Here is a 13,069-nt window from a genome sequence, read left to right as displayed (position 1 = left end):
GACTCGATGACACCTGACAATAACAACAACAATGACAGAAAGAAAGATAATCAGGGAACTTCAGTATGGCTACATATATGGAAACCAAGAGTTACTGAGGAGTTTCTTGATGTCATTTGGTATCACAAAAAGTATAAACTGATAATCCTTTAGATAACACCGTTTTACCCTTGAATAAAATAGATACCCTTCTACATAGGATACATAGCATGTCGTTTTGTATACAATACTTCAAGAAGGTCAACTGAAGTAAATTAGAATGAGGATGGAGAGTTCTGGTAATGGAGACTTTGTTCATGAGTAAATTATACAGATTAGAATGGAATATATGAAGCTGAGAGGGAATCTAATCCATAAACATTTACAGACTATGAACATAGAGAGCATGGTCTTAGTCACTGATGAGCCTCTTCTGCTAGTGAAAGGCAAGCATAGAAATAGATTCAGAGGAAAGGTTGAAAGGTGTAATGAATGGCAACTCCTTGAGTTATTTAGGGGAAGTAGCTCTGGCAGGGATGGGAAAGGGGCAAACCTAAGCTTTGAAGTTGATGTCCAAGAGCAGTTATGTTCATATTTAACAAACAGGAAATAGTAGGGCATTGTATTTGTCTGAACAACTAGTCTTTTCCGGAATATAACATTTTATTTTTGTGTTTTTATATATGCTGCTCTCTTTGGCTCAGATGCCCTAATCCTCTTCGTTCTTTAAGATCCAGCTTAAAATGTACCACTGTCGTGAAGTTGTCTTTACCATTTTCAGGCAGTTAGTTACTCTCTGCTCTATTGCTCTTTTAATTTCCTCTGTTTTACCATCTATCACACTGTATAGGTATTCTTCTGACAACCTAATTTTTACTGTTTGGTGGATGACTGGACCTAACTCAATATGGCAAATTTTTGTAAAAGTCAACAACAGAAGTACTGTGGGTTCTATAAGGGTGTGCTTGTCCATTCTACATAGGAATTAGAATAGGGTAGTAGTTATAATCCATGTGTTATCAATGTGAATGTGATAAAAATGCAAACGTTGGAAAAAATATGGATCAGTAGTTGGAAGATATTGATGATAGAAACAATGATAGAGATCATATGACATAATTTTATAAGATGATTGACTATTCATTGAAAATACCTTTTTTTCCTTACAACATAACTGGTGACTATACACATAGACTTCCCCAGATAGAATACATAGGAATCAAATTGACTACATCTGTGGAAAGAGATGATGGAGAAGATCAATGTCATCTGTCAAAACAAGACCAGGGGCTCACTGCAGAACACACCGTTGCTCCCATGCAAGTTCAACTTAAAGGTAAAAAAGTTGCAAACAAGTCCATGAAAGTCATAGCACTACCTTGAGAATATCCCACCTGAATTTAAAGAACTTATCAAGAATAGATTTGATGTACTGAGCACTAATGACCAAAGACTAAACAACTTGCAGGACGACATCAAGGACATCGTACATGAAGAAAACAAAAGATCATTAAAAATACAGAAAACAGAAAAGACCAAACTGGATGTCTGAAGACACTTTGAAGCTTGCTCTTGAACATACAGGAGCTAAAGTAAATGGAAGATATGATGAAGGAAAAAGAGCTGAACAAAAAAATTTCAGAGCGTGACTCAAGAAGACAAAGTATCATAATGTGTTATGAAAAGACCTGGAGTTAGAAGACCAAAAATATTCACTTGCTCAGCATTTCTCAAGCTGAAAGAACTGAAGGAGAAATTCAAGCCTTGAGTTATAATATTAAAGGATTCTGTGGCACTGTACGATAAACACTGGACAGCTAATCACAAGGCTAGAGGTTCAAACCCACCAGCAGCTCCTTAGAAACCCTATACAGAGGTGTTATGAGTCAGAACTGACTCGAAGGTACTTAACAATAACAATGGACAATATATTAAATGACACAGGAAGCGTCAAAAGAATATGAGAAAAATACACAGAACCACTGTACCAAAAATAATTGGTCATCAGTCAACCATTTTGGTGGCAGTGATTATGTGCCATGGAGTCAGTTCTGACTTACAGTGAACCTATATAAGGTTTCTGAGGCTGTAAATCTTTACAGGCGCATAAAGTCTCATCTTTCTCCCACAGAACCACTGGTAGTTTCGAACTGCTGACTGTGAGATTAGCTGCCTGACTCAGAATCACTACACTTCTGTAGCTCCTTATTGGACTATTTTAGGAGATAGCATATGATCAACAACTGATGATAGTAAAAGAAGAAGTCCAAGCTGCACAGAAGATATTGGCAAAAACACAAGACTCCAGAAATCCACAAAATATCAATTGAGATGTTTCAACAAATAAATGCAATGCTGGAAGTGCCAACCTTGTGGTTCACAGTCCAATCCTTATCGTCTAGAGTCACCATGTACCCCCAATTTGTTTTCCAACTTGTTTGATTATCCTTTATTGTCTGTTACTTTCCATTTGAAAGTAAGGCACTTAGTATTGTTCTTCATTACATCCTCAAAGTGTACATGTTTTAGATACCCAACAAACTTTAAATGAATGGATGAACGAGCTAGACATTTGAGACAGGAGCAGGCTTTTGGTAGATGAAAGCTAGAAAAATAATTACATTAGGGAAGTGGCATGGAAAAGAGAGTAGAAAGAGAAATATGCAAGATCAAATATAGAGTAAATGAGTATACCAATATGACTAAGGCATGACGCTTGAACTGGGAAATGAGAGGACAAAAAATTTAGAAAGTTATGTTGGGATATATTGTGAAAAGTTCTGAAGGAGAAACTAAACTGTTGTGCATGTGTGTATGTAGATTATATGAAGTGAGAGTATTATTTTAGAACAAACAAACAAAGATCACTTGTGTCTTTCTTGTTATAAAGTAAGTCAGAATCTTGGGGGTGTCCATGTTGTTGTTGTTGTTATGTGCCGTGGAGTCGGTTCTGACTCATAGCGACCCTGTACAGGGTTTCTGAGGCTATAAATCTTTATGGGAGCAGAAAGCCTCATCTTTCTCCTGTGAAACAGCTGGTCGTTTCGAACTGCTGACTTTGAGGTTCACAGCCTGATTCGTAACCACTATGCTCCATAGAAGGTAGCAATCTATGTAGATTATTATCTAGTCCCTGTTGCTAGAGTTGTAGATGCTAGCCTTCTTTTGGACTACAGATGAACAGATTTAAATTAATTTTCATTTATGAACTGGAAGACATAGTTGACATCATGTTGTTCAAGCTACTATCATGCTGCACGTGCTTTAATGGAAAGCTTTATGTTTTTACCAAGTTAACCAGCACTTAGTAGTAGTTTACTATGATGAGAATTACAAACTAAAGAGGAATGGGGTCACATTCACCTTCAAAAATAGCATTTTAAGATCTATCTTGAAGTACAATGCTGCCTCTGATAGGAGAACATCCATACAGCTACAAGGAAAGACAGTCAATCCCACTATTATTCATACTTATGCAGCAGTCACTAAATCTAGTAATTGAAGATTAGTATATCTATTTATTCAGTCAGAAATGGATCAAACATTCAATCCAGATGCATTGATCATCACTAGTAATTAGAATGCAAAAGTTGGAAACAGGAAGAATCAGCAGTTGGAAAATACAACCCTGATGATAGAAATGATGCTGGAGATAGCATGAGAGAATTTTGCAAGGACAAGTCCTTATTGACTGCAAATACCTTTTGTCAACAACATAAATGACTACTACACACATGGACCTCACCAGGTGGAATATTTAGGAATCAAATTGACTACATCTGTTGGAAGAGACCTTGGAGAAGCTCAATATCATCAGTCAGAACAAGGCCAGGGGCAGATGGAACAAACCAACCATTGTTCATATGCAATTTCAGGTTAAAGCAGAAGAAAAGTGAAACAACTTCACAAGAGCAAAAATATGGTCTTGATTATTTCCCACCTGAATTTAGAAACCATCTCGAGAACAGATTTGATGCTGGTCAATCAAAACAGATTGATCTGCTGATCAAAAGTCACAAGAGTTGTGGGATGATATCAAGAACATCATGCAGAAAAAAGAAAAGGACATTCAAAAAACAGGAAAGAAAGAAAAGATCAAAGGATGTCAGAAGGAACTCTGAAACTTGTTCTTGGACATAGAGAAGCTAAAGCAATGGAAATAAATGAAATAAAAGAGTTGAACAGAAAATTTCAAATGGGAATTTGAGAAGACAAAGTCAAGTATATAATGAAATGTACAAAGACCTGGAGTTAGAAAGCTAAAAGGGAAGAACACACTGAACACATTTCTCAAGTTGAAAGAACTGAGAAAAAAGTTCAAGCCTCAACTTGTAATATTGAAGAAATATATGGGCAAAATATTGAATGATGCAGGAAACATCAAAAGAAGATGGAAGTAATACACAGAGTCATTGTGCCAAAAAGAATTGGCTCATGTTCAATAATTTCAAGAAGTGCTACATGATCAAAAACTGGTGATATTGAAGAAAGAAGTCCAAACTTCATTGGTGAAATAAATCTCCAGGAATTGGTGAAAATAGATCTACAGGAATTGACAGATTGCAAATTGAAATGTTTTGACAAACGGATGCAACACTGGAGGCACTCATTCGTCTATACCAAGAAATTTGGAAGACAGTTACTTGATAAGCCAATTGGAAAAAACTGCATATTTGTGCCCATTCCAAAGAAAAGTGACAACAATAAGATGTGGAAATCACCAAAGAATATAATTAATATTACATGCAAATAAAATTTTGCTGAAGATAATTAAAAAATGAATCTGCCAGAAATTAAAATCAGATTCATAAGAGAATGTGAAACAAGGGATATTATTGTTGATGTTAGATGGATTTTGGATGAAAGTATCAGAAAGATGTTTACTTGTGCTTACTTGACTATACAAAGACATTGGACTATGTGGATCATAGCAAATTATGGGTAACATTGCAAAAAAATGGCTGTTCTAGAAGATTTAATTGTGCTCATGAGAAAAATATACATAGGCCAGGAGGCAGTCATTCTAACAGAACAGTGGGATGCTGAATAGTTTTAAATCAGGAAATGTGTATATCAGGGTTGTATCGTTTCACAATACTTATTCAATCTGTATACTGAGAAAATAATTCAAGAAGCTGGATTGTATGAAGAAAACTGTGATATCAGGATGGGAAGGAGACTGATTAACAGCCTGCGACATGCAGATGGCACAATATCGCTTACTAAAAGCAAAGAGAACTTGAAATAGTGATGAAGGTCAAAGACTACAAACTTACACTGAGGTGCAACCTCAGTGTAAGGAAAACAAATCCTCACAACTCGACCAAGAAATGACATGATGTATGGAGAAAAGATTGATGTTGACAAAGACTTTGTTTTTCTTATTTCTACAATCAGTGCTCATGGAGCCAGCAGTCAAGTCTTTTGCCGCATTCGGTAAATCTACTGCAAAAGACCAGTTCGAAGTGTTCAAGAACAAAGATGTCAGTCTGAGGACTAAGGTGTGCTAGACTCAAGCCATGATATTTGCAGTTGCCTCATGTGCATGTGAAAATTGTGCAGTGAATATGTAAGACAGTAGAAGAATCGATGCATTTGAATTATAATGTTGGGAAAGAATATTGAAAGTGCCAGGAACTTCCAAAAGAACAAACAAGTTTGTCTTGGAAAGAAGTACGGTTATAATGTTCCTTAGAAGTGAGGATGGCAAGACTCTGTTTCTTATGCTTTGGGCATAAGGAGGGACCAGTCCCTCGAGAAGGACATCATGCTTGGTAAAGTAGAGGATCAGCAAAAAAAAGTTAGACCCCAACAAGATGGAGTGACATAGTGATTGTAACAATGGGCTTAAACATAAGAACAGTTAGCAGGATGGTGCAGGACCAGGACCAGGCAGTGTTTCATTCAGTTGTGCATAGGTTCACTATGCATCTAACAACAGCAACAGTAAATATGGATTTATGAATACTGTGTTCTGAAGAGGAGTCCTGGTGTGGCACGCTGGACTGCAAGGTTAGTTTGAACTGCAAGGTTGGTGGTTCAAGCTCACCAGCCACTCCTTGGAAACTCTATATAAGGTCGCCATGAGTTGATACCAGCTCAACGGCACTTAACAACAACAACAACACCAACAATGTTCTGAATGGAAACTCATCCCAAAGAGTTTGATTGACTTACCTTAATATCGCCCAACAGAATAGTTCTAAAATTATGACCACTAGACAGTTGTTCTTCATGGTTTTTTGAGAACAAGTAATTCAAGATATTAACCACATAGTCTAGATTCTATACTTGGCTTTTCTCCTTAGGTAATTAATTATTGAAATACAATAGTATTTGTTGTACTATAGATAAATAATTAAATGAAGTATACTTCCAGTTAAATGGAATAGAACTGTAAGCACAATTATTTTTCCTGCTAGTTTCAATGACCGTTATTAGGGTTATAATCTTACCTAGAATGCACAGTAGAGTTTAAACAATCATGAATTAACTTTATCTTGGCCTGTGCTTGCATATTGTTGTTTGCCGTGGAGTCGGTTCCAACTCATAGCGACCTTGCATAGGGTTTCTGAGGCTGTAAATTTTTACGGGAGCAGAAAGGCTCATCTTTCTCTGGCAGAACAGCTGACAGTTTCGAACTGCTGACCGTGAGATTGGCAGGCCAATTCGTAACCACTATGCTACCAGAGCTCCTTGGTAGCTTTCTTGGTTCCTTCCAAATATGATGTAGACAACCACATCTGTTTTATGGTGCTTATAAACTCTTTTCTCCTGATTCTTGACTTTTCTTTTATTCTTACCTATCAAGAAAAAATAGAAATTTACATCCTTTTCCTTTAGATAACACGTCTTCAGGGAGTGCACCCTAGAAACTGAGCCAGGAACTCATATGTCTTGTGTTAGAGCTTAGGGCATCAGTTGAGTTTAGATAGTAAGCTTTCTCCATAGGTCATACCTCACCTCTAGCTCTTTCACCTATTTTGTTATTGTTGTCAAGAGATTAGCTTGAACATCTTCCAGCCTTGCAGCTTTGCGTATGTCTTTATTCTCATTGTCCCAGACTCCTCACAAGACAGAACGTCTGTAGGAAACTCCATAATGGCTGAAAGAGAGCTCTAGTAGTTGAAAGAGAGCTCCGAATGACACTATTCAGATTAGACTTTCTTGTTTTCTGACAGACGACCTTTTATATTTCTACTCCTGAATTTCAGATGGGAGGCCAAGCTTTATTGATCTAAAAATATTTTAAATACGTATATTGAACAAGATGAAACAAAGCCTAGTTTTTGAGGGAAAAAGAAACCTAGAAGAGTTATTTCTTCACAATGATAATTAAGACACAGTAATTTAAGATTAGGACTACTGGTGTAGCTCTGTAGGATCAGCACTGGACCGTGAACCACAAGATCGGTGGTTCAAACCCACCAGCCACTTCTCGGAAACCCTGTATAGATAGGGTCACTATGAGTTGGAACTGACTCAACAGCACTTAAAAACAATTTAAGATAAGATGGCATTAATTGCCGAGTCGACAGTTTGAGAGAAGGAGACCAATGAGGTAAGTGTTGCTTTAACCCAGGGCTCAAATATTTGAGCTGTAAGTAGTTATTGGGGAATAGGAATGAACCAAAGGATAGCATGGACTTTTAAAAAATACAATAGTAGGGAGAGATAAGAAAAACTGGAACACAAAGCATTTAGGAGGAAAAGAGGTTGTAGATATATTGAGGGGTGGGAGTAGTAACAGAGGTAAAAATAGCCAGTTGGCAAATGACAATATGGTACAAAAAAGAAGAGAGATCAGTGTTGGAAACAGAGTTTTGAAGTCTAGTGCTTTTTCACCTAAGGACTATTTGTGTTTCCTGGTGGAACCAGGGCAGGAGGGATCAAGAAAAACAAATAGCTCTCAAACCCATTAGTAAACCAGGTACCATGCTAACATTTCATAGATGGTATTTCCATGACTAAACCAGGGAGCGCCTGAGCTCTGCTTTCCGGAAGGAAACTGAGATTTAGAGATGTTTAAGGACTTGTCCAAGGTCTTATACCATAGATCCCAAGATTGCACTTCCTGTGCTTGTCTCTAAAGGTCATGCTCTTGCCATTTAGAGCTCACTGATGCTGACACAAAGATGAGAACTGGAAAGCTGCTGGTGGGGACAGGAGTTAAGAATAGTTAGTGACTTGGGGATGAGAGGCAATTGGAGAGCATGAAGAGTTCAACTGTCTAAACAAGGAATCAGGGAGGAGCTTAGGCAGTGTGAGAATCTGACTATTTGACAAGTAATATATTTTTTCAAGAACTGGTTATATAAATGCAGAGTTTATTCCGTTTGAGGTGTTTTGTTTTCAGTTGCTGGTGGCCTATACTGTTGACTTTTCTCTCACTATTCCATGTACTCGATATGCTAGAATGTTACCACATAACATAAACATATCCCTGCCTTGGGCTAAAGAGAGATAGCAACTGAAATTCTCAGAATTTGGAAATGGTCTAACTATAACATCCCATTTTGCTCCAGATTAGCAGCCAAGTTAAAGCAGAGGCAAGCCATTTTGACTTGTTAGCCCGAATATACAGCCACTCTACTTAAATGCTGTCTTAACTATGTTTTTGACATCAGAATTGGCCTGAACAATAATATTAGTTTGAACTTCATGAAATTGCCAGTATTCCACCATTTTTAACCTAAAAAAACTAAACTTTATTGACATTCCTCAGTCTTTATGATGTGCTAAGAGTCCATGGATGGAGAAAGTGGTGATTCATTGGTAGGATTCTCACCTTCCATGTCATTTGATTTCCTGCCAACTTGTGGGCCAGAATCTGATACAAAACAGCCACATGTCAGGGGAGGCTTGTGTGTTATTGTGATGCTAAACAGGTTCTAGCAGAGCTTCTAGACTGAGATGCACTAAGATGAAAGGCCTGGTAATCTTTCTGAAGACCCCCAGGGAAGGCTCTCTGGGTCACAACAGTCTGATCCACAACAGGACTGGATAGGGTTCCATTGGGCAGAGAGCTGCCATGAGTTGTGGCAAGTCCTTAAGCGCTAACAGCAACAATAACAGAGCTCCTGGGTGGTGTAAATGGTTAATGTGCTCAGCTTCTAATGGAAAAGTTGGGGGTTCAAGACCACCCCGAAAACTCTTGGAATAAAAACTTGCACTTGGAATTTCAGCCATTGAAGCCCGGTGGAGCACAGTTCTACTCTGACATCTGTAGGTTTGTCATGGTCAGATTTGGCTCAACACCAGCTGTTTGGGGTTTTTAAATGTATTTAACAGGATTATTTCATTTAATCCTTGTAGCAAATTGTGGAATACATATCCTTTCCTCCTTTGAGAGACGAGGCTAAGAATTGTTACAGGACTTGTCCAAGGTCATGTGATAGCAGAGTTCACATTTGAACTGAGGACTTGCTAACTACAAATCCCCTGCCTTTCCATAAATTAGATTACTTGCTTATGGAAAACTACAAAAATGAGGACACTTGTTGTGATCATCCCCAGTCTGTCAGCCTTGAAAAAGCCACATCTTGCTTCAAATGACTTGCTGATGCAGCTTCAAGTTTAGAATGACTTTCTGTATCCTGAGGCCAGTCGAACATGGCTTTTCCTCTTTTACTTTACCTTTCAAGACATGTTTGCTATTTGTTTGAAACTAGGCAGAATGTTTAAAGTTGATTATCAGTAACAAAGGATTCTTTTCTCTTCATTGCTGTTTTTCAGTGAGCTACTATAGTATTAAGGAGTTCTGGTAGCAGAGTAGTTATGAGTCGGGCTCAAGGTCAGCAGTTCGAAACTACCAGTGGTTCCATGGGAGAAAGATGAAGCATTTTGCTCCTATAAAGATTTACAGCCTAGGAAACCCTATACAGAGTAGCTATGAGCAAGAACCGACTCCACAGCACATCACCACCACTATAGTATTGGAGTCCTGGTATGGTGCTTCGGGATAATGTGCTGGACTGCAAGGTCGGTTTGAACCACAAAGATGGTGTTTCAAACTCACCAGCTGCTACTGGGAAACCCCATATAGGGTCGCTATGAGTCAGAACAGACTTGATGGCACTTAACAACAACATTATAGTAAACAATTGGATTTAATGTAAAACAGAGTTCTTTTTTTATGCGTTGCGATTTTTAGGACTTTGATAACACTTTTAATAAATGAGGAAGAGCAAGGTAACATCTTAAAGTTGTCACATACTATGTCATTATTTAATCCTCAGGATCACCCTATAAAGAAAAAATATTTTTCATTTTATGAATTTATTATCAGGGTACTAAGAGACAAGGAGTCCTTGTGTGGCGCCATAGGATAATCACTTCATTGCTAACCACAGAGGTAATGAATGGCTCAAACCCAGCAGTCGCTCCTTGGAAACCCTATACAGTCATAACTAGCTAGACAGCACTTAACAACAACAACCGACAAACAGAAACAAAACTAAGTAAAGTGATTAATTTCAAATCACAGAACAAGTTGTCGGTTAGTTAAATATGCAACTATGGAGAAACAGCCTGGGATTGCCAGGCCAGTCCTGGTGTGACGCTGTGGGTTAATGTGCCAGACTGCAAAGCCATTTGAACTGCAAGGTTCAAGCTCACCAACTGATCCTCGGAAACCCTATACAGGTTGCTATGGGTCAAAATCGACTTGACGGCACTTAACAACAACAACAGTTGGTAGTGTAATGGTTACAAGTCGGGATGCTAACATCAAGGTCAGCAGTTCAAAACTACCAGTTGTTTCGCGGGAGAAAGATGAGGCTTTCTGTTCCTGTACAGATTTACAGCCTCAGAAACCCTGTAGAGGTGTTACTAAGAGTAGGAACCGATTCCACGGCACATAAACACACATTGGTATACCCTGGAGTCTTGGTGTGGCACTGTGGGTTAATGCGCTGGACTGCAGAGTCGGCGGTTCAAGCTCATCAGGTGCTCCTAGGAAACCCTTTACAGGGTCATTATGGGTCGGAACCGACTCGATGATACTTCACAACAACATTGGCATACCCTAAGCTGCTTGTTGCTGCTTTGTTTTCTATTGAGGGCCTGCTGATGGATCACAGTGATTGCTTTGTGAGGATAGCTTCATTTCTTTAGCTCATATGCCTGCTCAAAGATACAGATTTATGTAACAAGTACTTATTGAAGGTTTCTTCTAATAACATTTGCAATTTTTAACATTTGTGTAAGAAGTGCAATGTAGCAGTTAAAAACTTCAGTTGTGAAATTAAGACTGGTTCAAACCCTGGTTTTAACTTTTATTAACTGCATGGATTTTGGCATGATATTTATTGTCCCTGAGTCTGTTCCATAATTGTTAAATTGGTGAAATAATGACATACTTCATGTTTATTATAAGCATATGAAACATCAGTATAGGATGTATATGAGCATATATAAAACATGCGTGTCATATACACTATAAGTAATTGATCTATAACTGATATCTACTATAAACAACAATTAGGCTATGCGAATTAAATGAGATAACGTATATAAAATCCGCAGCACAGACTGAATACAGGTAAGTATTTTGTAGAAATTACCTATTATTATTATTGCAAAGAACTTGTTTTAAATGCTGCTGCTGCATACAATCGAGTTGGTTCCAACTCATAGCAACCCTTTATAAGGTTTCTGAGGCTGTAAATCTTTATGGGAGCTGAAAAGCTTCCTCCTTCTCCTGCAGAGTGGTTGGTGGATTTGAACTGCTGACCTTGAGGTAACCCACTAAGCCGCCAAGACTCCTTTGTTTTAAATGAGAACATAATAATTCTTTATGGCAGGATTTAGTGTAGTGAATTGCTTTATATGACGTTCTAGCTGTAGTTTTTGTAGCTTTTTGTAAAATGACTAGTTTCAGATGCTTGTGGTCCACCAAGGGGATTGGATAGCTAGCTAATCACATAAATAAGGTACATGACACCCTTGAGTTGTTGTTGTTAAGTGCTGTTGAGTCGGTTCCAACTCAAAGTGACCCTGTATAGTTTCCAAGTAGCAGTTTTTTTTGTTTGAACTGCCTATCTTTTGGTTCAAACCGACCTTTCAGTCCAGTGCTTTCTCCTACAGCGCCACATGCAAATAAGGTGTATGGAACCCTAATGTTGGTATTGGTCAGTCTGCCATCCCACTAGGCTTTGGAAAGGTTTGTTGGCAGAGTAGATTGCCCCTGGACACATAATGGTGCCTGAGCAGCGCAGGGATCAAGGCCAAGGGTCAGAGAGGCATGCCTGGGAACATGGCTGAGAGGCCGTCATGATCAAAGAATTGTAGTCTGAGTGTTTCTGATCTTGAGTTTTAACCATCTGCTTCCCTGATAAACCCCATAATTGTAAGTATTGTCTGAGAGTTGTGTTTGACAGCATATTATCCAACCCACCATAGAAGTAGAGCACCATTCAAAGAATTGTTGGGTGTCAGAACTGGTTAAAAGATTGGAGGGTGCATTGACGTCTGACCTCCGAGTCATAGGAATTGACTTTGGGCAGCTGATGCTGGTGATTTTCCTTCCTCCTTTGTGAAGTTAGAGGGGGTCATGTGCTGCCCACACACCATTATTGCACAGGCAGCGTATATAATACTCCTTTTATGATTTATTTTATAATGAAGTTTCTTGTTTCCTGGACCCTGTCACCCTTAAGTTCTGGCTTCCTGCCCCTCCTATGAATTTACAACTAATTTGGCTCTTCCACTGTTAGAATATTAATGACAAGACAGTGTAATACGTCACTTAAAGAGCATGTGGGCAGCGATCTGGTTTGTTGTTCTTGCAGTTGCCTTCCTGGTTGCCTAGAACATTGCTTAGCATGTAAGTCCATTCTTAGTACATGCTTGGTGAATTAATGCATGCAGTGTTTAAGGTCAGACAGTGTTAGGTATGGATCCGCCCTCTTTAGTCCATTTCCACTTATTTCTCTGTAGTATTGCCATTAATGCATACTTCCCAGGCCTTATCTAAATTGAAAAAAGTAAGACTACAAAGATACACAAAACACAGTTCCGACCTTCAAGGAATATGGTCTATTATGATGTTGTTGTTGTTAAGTACCATGGAGTCGGTTCCAACTCATAG

The 13,069-nt window shown here is 38.5% G+C and overlaps 1 protein-coding gene across 3 annotated transcripts in view; it reads left to right on the top strand.

The window, feature by feature from the left end:
- The window catches only part of HPSE2 (heparanase 2), an 869,616-nt gene that overhangs the window by 216,990 nt on the left and 639,557 nt on the right, over window positions 1–13,069 (top strand). The window lies entirely within an intron of this gene.

The sequence above is a fragment of the Chrysochloris asiatica genome, unplaced genomic scaffold (assembly GCF_000296735.1).
Source record: "Chrysochloris asiatica unplaced genomic scaffold, ChrAsi1.0 scaffold00003, whole genome shotgun sequence".
NCBI classification, from domain to species: domain Eukaryota; kingdom Metazoa; phylum Chordata; class Mammalia; order Afrosoricida; family Chrysochloridae; genus Chrysochloris; species Chrysochloris asiatica.
Note: the sequence above shows the minus strand (reverse complement) of the source record. Positions and strands in the feature narration are given on the sequence as shown.